This window comes from Ovis aries, chromosome 10 (assembly GCF_016772045.2).
Source record: "Ovis aries strain OAR_USU_Benz2616 breed Rambouillet chromosome 10, ARS-UI_Ramb_v3.0, whole genome shotgun sequence".
Classification (NCBI taxonomy): domain Eukaryota; kingdom Metazoa; phylum Chordata; class Mammalia; order Artiodactyla; family Bovidae; genus Ovis; species Ovis aries.
The window spans coordinates 32535753-32545342 of NC_056063.1; positions in this window are offsets into that span (position 1 = coordinate 32535753).

The window sequence follows — 9590 nt, forward strand, 5'->3', positions numbered from 1 at the left end:
TATGCTTTGGGGGGTTTTCTCAGTAAATCTGTATAGATAGATTTTATTGTATTTTACCCTTTTGTCTGTTTTTTTTGTGTGTGTGTTTGAAATTTCTCCCTTATTCATTGACCAGTAACTTTCTGTCACCCATCTTTGACTTTTCTCCTTACATCTGCATTTAAGCTGTCATTTACTTCTGCTGTTCCCTCCTCTCAGTATCTGACAGCCAAAGCCTTCATGTGCTTTTATCCCTTTGTGTTTGCATTATGACATAACCTGTGCAAAGTGGCCTGGCTCCCCAATTCTTGTGTGTAAAATTTGCAACATTTTTTGAGACGGGTCAGTGCTCATTTTTGGGATCCTTTCTTTATTTGAGTACCGTGTTAAAACTTTTTGCAGATGTGGCCTATTCAGGAGCAGGCTGTGGCTGCACGCAGAGATGGGGAAAAGAAGAAAAGGCCTCCCCATTTTGCAATTGCCATAGTAACTCAGACATCGCCAGTGTGTCTGCTGGTCCGGCGGCCGCAGCTCGCAGCCTGCGAGGTTGATGTCCTGTGCAATCAAGCCCTCTACCGGAGACCCCGGCTCGTGTGACACACGGCTACACAGAGGACACTGTGCTTGTTAGGCCTGAAATTAAGCATTTCACTTTAAAATAATACCCATTTGTATCCATTTTGTTCAACATAACAACAGCTGCTGTCCCTGGAATGACAGACTTGCCTTTTTAACCAAAGCTTCATATGACATTTATGAATGAGCCTGGTTCCATTCACTTGCAGTTTGAATTCACAGTAGTTATTTTTGCTGGTTTTTTTTTTTTCCTTCCTCAGCATATGGGTGAAATTCAACGTGATTCAAGTAATTATATACACAGTTCATGGGGAGGAAAAAGCCTGCTTTGTTTGTATCATCTCTTTTAAACTAGTTAGTGGGCTTTAGCTTTCTTTTTTCTTTAAGAAGGCAAAATATAGAAGGTGAATTGATGGTAACTTTAAAATGTTGATTGCTTCAAAATAGTAAGCGATAAAGAAAGAAGAGGCAATGTAGTCACTAGGTTTTGTTTATTAGTTTTTGGATAAACAACTAAACACATCAATCCAAGTTCCTCGGTGAAAAGGGGCAGAGAAATCCTGGACAGAACCCGCCCTCTGGAGTCATTACAAAACCACAGCTCCCAACTCTTGTCTTGCCTGCCAAGCGCCCAGGGCCCAGAAAATGGACAAGACAAAATGACAGAGTGTTACCGAGGTGAACATTCCTGACTTATCACAAAAGACGAAGTAGAAATTCTTCCAGAATCTTCTGCAGTTTCACAATATTGCTAATATTAAGAAAAATAATCAGTGTTGCCATCAGGCTCAGCAATAAATGCAGCATAATGGAGATGAACAACAGCTGGCTGGGTAGCTCTTCTGCTCTCACCCTTCTCTTCTTTCCCTTTCTCCTTCTTCCTCTCCTTCTTTACCACCAGCGTCTTCACCATCCTCACCATGATCATTGCTGTCTTCACCATCATCCTCACCATTCTCACCATCATCACCATCACCCTCACCATCAGATTAACACAGCCCTGGCAGAAGGCACCACTTTTCACATCGTATCGCCAAAAGGCTACTCTCCCAACTTGAGGATTGAAGAAGCCAAAAGAAATCAATTTGAGCCTAATCCTCACTCTCTAAACCATTCAGCTCACAATGGAAACTTAGCCCTGTGAACTCCACATCACTTAATGATGCTCCCCAACCTGAAAAGAAGAATCCAAGAGGATGGTTTTCATAATAAGGAAGTTTTCATTTCTCTCAACATGGAAAATCATTTAGAAAATGAAGATGATTGCCTCTAGTTCACACAGTTTTGGATGAGCTATCCTGCTCCCTGCTCTGTAGCCCGAATTTATAGAAAATAAGATTGAAAAGAAGCTTTTATAGGAGCAAATTCAACAGAAAGTATCTTTCTTCAAGATTCACAGCTTTTTGTTTCCCAGATCTTTTTAAAAAATAATTTTATTATTTATTTATTTTTGGCTGTGCTAGATTTTTGTTGCTGCGAGGACTTTTCTCCAGTTGCAGCAAGTAGGGGCTACTCGCTAATCACGATGAGCAGGCTTCTCATTGCGGGGGCTTCTCCTGTTGTGGAGCAGGGGCTCCAGCGTGCGCTGGCTTTAACAGTTGCAGCACATGGGCTCTAGGACGCAGGCTCAGTAGTTGTGGCACTTGGGCTTAGTTCCTCCCTGGCATGTGGGATCTTCCCAAGTCAGGGACTGAACCCATGTCTCCTGCATTGGCAGGCAGATTCTTTACCACTGAACCATCAGGGAAGCCCTCTTATATCTTTTGACGTTGTTTCATAGAAAAATCATATCTTTGTACAAGCTCTAAATTGAGCAAAAAACCCTCTCTTCTCCAACTCACATGATGGCTTTGATTTTTATACAAAATTGATTAGATGTATTAATATATTTAAGCAACAATAAATAATCATGGTTTCTCTCATTAGAAGGTGTGGGATATCCAGACTAAAGTAAGTCAAACATAAAGTCTGGAGTAGGAAGTATTCTGTATGCAAAGTGCTTAAAGATGAGTTTGGCATGTGGCAGGCACTATAATGTGCTGGTTATTTTTATTATCCCAGTAATTTGATCCATTCATTTATTTAAAATCCACTTGAAATCAAAATGGGAAAGGCAACACTTGCAAAAAGTAAACTGCCCAATAACTTCTATACTTAGGGACCCAGGGTTCTTAAGTTAATTTTTAACTATGTACACCTTAACTAATAGGTATTTCTGTGTTCACTCATTCATTTATGCAGAAAATTTATAGATTCATGTACCACAGTGCCAGGCACTGAGGCCAATAGATAAAAGCGGCCTGGAGGCTCACTGAGCATGTGCTTCAGTGGGAGACAGAGAAACAGAAAGATGCTTCACAACAGGGTGCTCCGGGGGATGGAGTGAGTCCAAGGGCAGAGGGGGGCTCTGATGGTAGGGAGAGCCTCACTTAGCTGGAACTGGAGGCTGATTGCAGTTTGGAATTTGGATCCTGGAGGAGGGAGAGAGGTCAGGACATGACAGAGAATTCCAAATAGATGCAACCAAGTGTGCAAAGGTGTGGAAGTCCAAGAGAATAGAAGGCTTTCTGGAGGAATTCAGGATAGTTGGAGTATTCTAGTCCTACCGCCCCCTCCCCACCCCCGCAAATTTCTGAGTGAGTAGATCATTTATTTAATTTATGCAGCAAAGGTTTTTTAAATTTTACTAACAGATAGTTGATTTACAGTGTTGTGTTAATTTCTACTGTACAGCAAAATGACTCAGTTATACATATGGATGAGTAAGTGACATGAGTGAAAGTCACTCAGTCGTGTGCAACTCTTTGTGACCCCATGGACGGTAGCCCACCAGGTTCCTCTGTCCATGGAATTCTCCAGGTAAAAATACCGGAGTGGGTAGCCTTCCCTTCTCCAGGAGATCTTCCCAACCCAGGTATTGAACCCAGGTCTCCCACACTGCAGGCAGATTCTTTACCAGCTGAGCCACAAGGGACACCCAAGAATACTGGAGTGGGTAGCCTATCCCTTCTCCAGCAGATTTTCCCAACCCAGGAATTGAACTGGGGTCTCCTGCATTGCAGGTGGATTCTTTGCCATCTGAGCCATCAGGAAGTCCATCCATAGAGAACAGGCCTGTAGCTGCCAAGGGGAGGAGATTGGGGGGTAGGCAATGGATTCAGAATTTAGATTTAGTAGATGTTATTATATGCACAATGGATAAATAATAATCAAAAATAATATTATGACTAATCATAGGATATTGAATATAGTTCTCTGTCCTGCACAGTAGGACCTTGTTCTCAATCCATCGCCCCCACACCCCTCCCCTTGGCAGCTGCAAGTCTGTTCCCTGTCTGTGAGTCTGTTTCTGTTTGAAGATATGTTCATTTGTGTGGTATTTTAGATCTCACATATAAGTGATATGTGGAATATGGTGTTTGTCTTTCTCTTTCTGACTTACTTCACTCCGTGTGATCATCTCTAGGTCCATCCATGTTGCTGCAAATGGCATTACTTTGCTTATTTTAATGGCTGGATAGTATTCCATTATGTATATATGCCCTTTATGCATATTCTCTATCCATCCGTCTGATGATGGACATTTAAGCTGTTTCCATATCTTGGCTATTATGAATAGTGCTGCTATGAACATAAAGGTGCATGGATCTTTTTCAGTTATAGTTTTTTTCCAGATATATTCTGGGGAGTGGGATTGCTGGATCATATGGCAATTCTGTTTTTCGTTTTGTGAGGACCCTCCGTATTGTTTTCCATAGTGGCTGCACCAGTTTACATTCCAACAGTGTAGGAGGGTTCCCTTTCCTCCACACCCTCACCAGCATTTATTATTTGTAGACTTTTTAATGATGGCCATTCTGATCGGTATGAGATGGTACCTCATTGTAGTTTTGGTTTTCCCTCAATCCAAGCCTTAGCCTCAACCAGTAATGCTGAAGAAGCTGAAGTTGAACGGTTCTATGAAGACCTACAAGACCTTTTAGAACTAACACCCCCAAAAGATGTCCTTTTCATTATAGGGGACTGGAATGCAAAAGTAGGAAGTCAAGAAACACCTGGGATAACAGGCAAATTTGGCCTTGGAATACGGAATGAAGCAGGGCAAAGGCTAATAGAGTTTTGCCAAAAGAACGCACTGGTCATAGCAAACACCCTCTTCCAACAACACAAGAGAAGACTGTACACATGGACATCACCAGATGGTCAACACCGAAATGAGATTGATTGTATTCTTTGCAGCCAAAGATGGAGAAGCTCTATACAGTCAGCAAAAACAAGACTGGGGGCTAACTGTGGCTCAGATCATGAACTCCTAATTGCCAAATTCAGACTTAAATTGAAGAAAGTAGGGAAAACCAGTAGACCATTCAAGTATGACCTAAATCAAATCCCTTATGATTATACAGTGGGAGTGAGAAATAGATTTAAGGGCCTAGATCTGATAGATAGAGTGCCTGATGAACTATGGATGGAGGTTCGTGACATTGTACAGGAGACAGGGATCAAGACCATCCCCATGGAAAAGAAATGCAAAAAAGCAAAATGGCTGTCTGGGGAGGCTTTAACAATAGCTGTGAAAAGAAGAGAAGCGAAAAGCAAAGGAGAAAAGGAAAGATATAAGCATCTGAATGCAGAGTTCCAAAGAATAGCAAGGAGAGATAAGAAAGCCTTCCTTAGCGATCAATGCAAAGAAATAGAAGAAAACAACAGAATGGGAAAGACTAGAGATCTCTTCAAGAAAATTAGAGATACCAAGGGAACATTTCATGCAAAGATGGGCTCGATAAAGGACAGAAATGGTATGGACCTAACAGAAGCAGAAGATATTAAGAAGAGGTGGCAAGAATACACAGAAGAACTATACAAAAAAGATCTTCACGACCCAGATAATCACAATGGTGTGATCACTCACCTAGAGCCAGACATCCTGGAATGTGAAGTCAAGTGGGCCTTAGAAAGCATCAGTACGAACAAAGCTAGTGGAGGTGATGGCATTCCAGTTGAGCTATTTCAAATCCTGGAAGATGATGCTGTGAAAGTGCTGCACTCAATATGCCAGCAAGTTTGGAAAACTCAACAGTGGCCACAGGACTGGAAAAGGTCAGTTTTCATTCCAATCCCAAAGAAAGGCAATTACCAAAGAATGCTCAGACTACCACACAATTGTACTCATCTCACACGCTAGTAAAGTAATGCTCAAAATTCTCCAAGCCAAAAAAAAAAAAAAAAATCTCCAAGCCAGGCTTCAGCAATACGTGAACTGTGAACTTCCTGATGTTCAAGCTGGTTTTAGAAAAGGCAGAGGAAGCAGAGATCAAATTGCCAACATCCGCTGGATCATGGAAAAGCAAGAGAGTTCCAGAAAAATATCTATTTCTGCTTTATTGACTATGCCAAAGCCTTTGCCTATGTGGATCACAATAAACTGTAGAAAATTCAGAAAGAGATGCGAATACCAGACCGCCTGACCTGCCTCTTGAGAAACTTGTATGCAGGTCAGGAAGCAACAGTTAGAACTGGTCATGGAATGACAGACTGGTTCCAAATAGGAAAAGGAGTTCATCAAGGCTGTATATTGTCACCCTGCTCATTTAACTTCTATGCAGAGTACATCATGAGAAACGCTGGGCTGGATGAAGCACAAGCTGGAATCAAGAGTGCCGGGAGAAATACCAATAACCTCAGATATGCAGATGACACCACCCTTATGGCAGAAAGTGAAGAGAAGCTAAAAGCCTCTTGATGAAAGTGAAAGAGGAGAGTGAAAAAGTTGGCTTAAAGCTCAATGTTTCTCAACATTCAGAAAATGAAGATCATGGCATCTGGTCCCATCACTTCATGGGAAATAGATGGGGAAACAGTGGAAACAGTGTCACTTTATTTTTTGGGGCTCCAAAATCACTGCAGATGGTGATTGCAGCCATGAAATTAAAAGACACTTACTCCTTGGAAGGAAAGTTATGACCAACCTAGATAGCATATTCAAAAGCAGAGACATTACTTTGCCAACAAAGGTCTGTCTAGTCAAGGCTATGGTTTTTTCCAGTGGTCATGTATGGATTTGAGAGTTGGACTGTGAAGAAAGCTGAGCGCTCAAGAATTGATGCTTTTGAACTGTGGTGTTGAAGACTCTTGAAAGTCCCTTGGACTACAAGGAGATCCAACCAATCCATTCTAAAGGAGATCAGTCCTTGGTGTTCTTTGGAAGGACTGATGCTAAAGCTGAAACTCCAATACTTTGGCCACCTCATGTGAAGAGTTGACTCATTGGAAAAGACCCTGATGCTGGGAGGGATTGGGGGCAGGAGGAGAAGGGGACGACAGAGGATGAGATGGCTGGATGGCATCACCGACTCGATGGACATGAGTTTGGGTGAACTCCGGGAGATGGTGATGGACAGGGAGGCCTGGCATGCTGTAATTCATGGGGTCACAAAGAGTCGGACACAACTGAGTGACTGAACTGAACTGAACTGAATAATTATTGTGCAGCAAAGATTAATGCACCATTCCTATTACAAGCAAGTTCCTTTCTTACCAGCATAAAAACATTAAGCATAGTCTCTGCCCTCAAAAGACTCCCAATCTGCCGTTACAGATATGATAAAGAAAAAATTGCATTCCAGAACTTATTAGAAAATAGCTCTGGATTTTCTGTAGCCTGACTTCCCATTCCTTATGTAAATGATTGAGGGTTAACTATGGTCACTCCTAACCTATTTTACTATCTATGTGCACATTGAAAATGTGTTGTGTCTTTGTGAGCCCTTTGTGTTGTGTGTGTCCTCTGTGAATACAGGAGTGTCTTTCAGAGGGGGCTTTGAGGAAGAGCTTTGGGTAGGACCACATTACCGTAGCTGATGGGGAAGTGTCACACAGTGGTGGGAGGTGGGACGGAGCAGTGCCAAAGCCAAGGCCCCAGGAGGGGAAAGAGCAACAGAGTCGGGGCAGGGACTTCAGCCTTCCCCTCCAGCAAGTGCTTCCCTCTCTGTCTGCCTGTCTTATCCATCCTGTCCTCCCAGACCCTCCCCAATGCACACACACACATATGCACACGCATGCATTCACACTCACATGCATGCACATATGCACAAACATGCACACACACACACGTACACATGTATACAACCTCACCATTTCTCCTGCAGAGCCTCTTTGGTGCACATGGATTTAGCATCAGCGACATTATTCCCAACTTGTGTTGCTTAGTGATGGTTTCTGTTAGTTCACATTCACTTGGGTTAACCCAGCTAGTCAGTCCGACTCTGCAGGGCTCTGTCCGCCTGCTGTCCACACCCCTCTGCCAACTCTGCGCCCAACTGTCTTAAACTGTGACAGCGCAGTCACTGTGACACCCAGGGTGAAAGCACTGTGTCCGTTTAGACAGTTCTCACACAACCGTTTTATCTCCAGACCGGTGGTTCTCCGCCTGATTCCGAGGGTCCACACCGGCTGACCAAGTCAGAATGTCTGGGGCTGGACCCAGGACTCAGGATTTCTTCATGTCCTGCAGATGGTCCCAGCGTGTGGTAGAGGTTGAGAACTCCTTCTCTGGAGGGTCATCACAACCTCCGAGTTCAGAGGTCCAAGAGTTCTGTGATCAGGAGCTTTCAGTGAGCTGGTGGGGAGGGGTCATTTGGCGCATGTCGTCCCCTCTCCACAGCCTCCCCAGAGAGCTACGAACTGGCCCTGTTCTCCCCAGTCTGGCTGGGCTTCGGGAAGCAGATGACTGTATCTTACAAAGCTCCAAGCCACCTCTCTGGGTAGTGGCTGGACGTTTACAAGGGCACGATAGGAGAAAAGCCAATGAGGAAGGTGGGTCCAGAGGGTGAATTTGGGGGGTGGGGGATATAGCCAGAGAGGCAATGAGGCAGCCCCAAGAGGAGGGCTGCCCAGGAGACCAGGACACAGAGCTCAGGCCTCGCTGACCTCCATGGGACAGAGGCAGTGGTAATCGTCACCTGCCTGACCTGAACTTCTAGACTGTGGGTGCTAGCGAGCACACTATAAGGGGACAGGTTCTGAAGGGGCCCTTGTCCCTACTTGCCCAATCAAGGCCCAGCAGCTGCGACACTGCCTGACCTGACTCAGGAGCCTCTTTGAAACTCCGATTCGCTCGTCTGTGCGGGATGCTGTGTGGTGTGGGCCTTGATTGGTGGGACGCGAGGGAGAGTCTCACCTGGGCTCACAGCAAGCCTCCTCTCCCTGGGGCACCCACCCTGCCAGGTACCCCCGCCTCTCACCCACTGTGCTGCGTGTTCCCCGTGGCACCCTTGCCAGTATGCTGCCCCTTTCCACGTCAGAGCTGCAGGATGGTCGTGGTAGGGGCGGGCTGGGGACCTTGGCAGAGGACAGTGGTTTCCAGCTCTGCAGAGCGGGGGCCTCAGGACCCGCTGCAGTCTGGGGGCCCTCCAGGTCGTCAGGTCGCCCGCCACCCCACATCACCCTGCTGCCCTTCAGTGCAGCAAGATGGCAACGGTGGCTCTGGTCTGACTATGTGGACGGGGGGCTCCCCTAGATTTCACTTGTAGGGACAGAGTTAAAAACATTAACCTAAAAGTATCACAGCTGGACAAGGAGATGAGAGTGATTCTGCCCCAACTCATCCCCTTCCCCTTTTTTTTTTTCCTTAGCTTCTGCAAAAAAAGCCACAAAAGGGTTAAATACTTTGCCACGAGGCGGGGATAAACTTCTCAACTCTGTGTTGTGCCTGACTGCAGCGTGTGAGGGATGCCCCGTCCTTTGTTGATCATAATGGCACATCTTCATCATTGTTCTAATACTCTTTTTAGAAAAAAAAAAAAAAAGAACACCCTAATCTTTCTCTGGTGCCAGTGACGGCCACCATGCGGGATGTTTTGTCCCTCTCCTCTCGGTCCTTGCCATCACCCCCTATTGTTGCCATAGTCACGATGTGCCGATAGGGTGGGTGCAGGGCTGTTTCTGTACTGTACCGCCCCCGAGCTGATTGTTTAAATCTGTATTATTCCACTGTCCTGAAGATTTACATTTTTAATGGCTCATTTATGTAATCC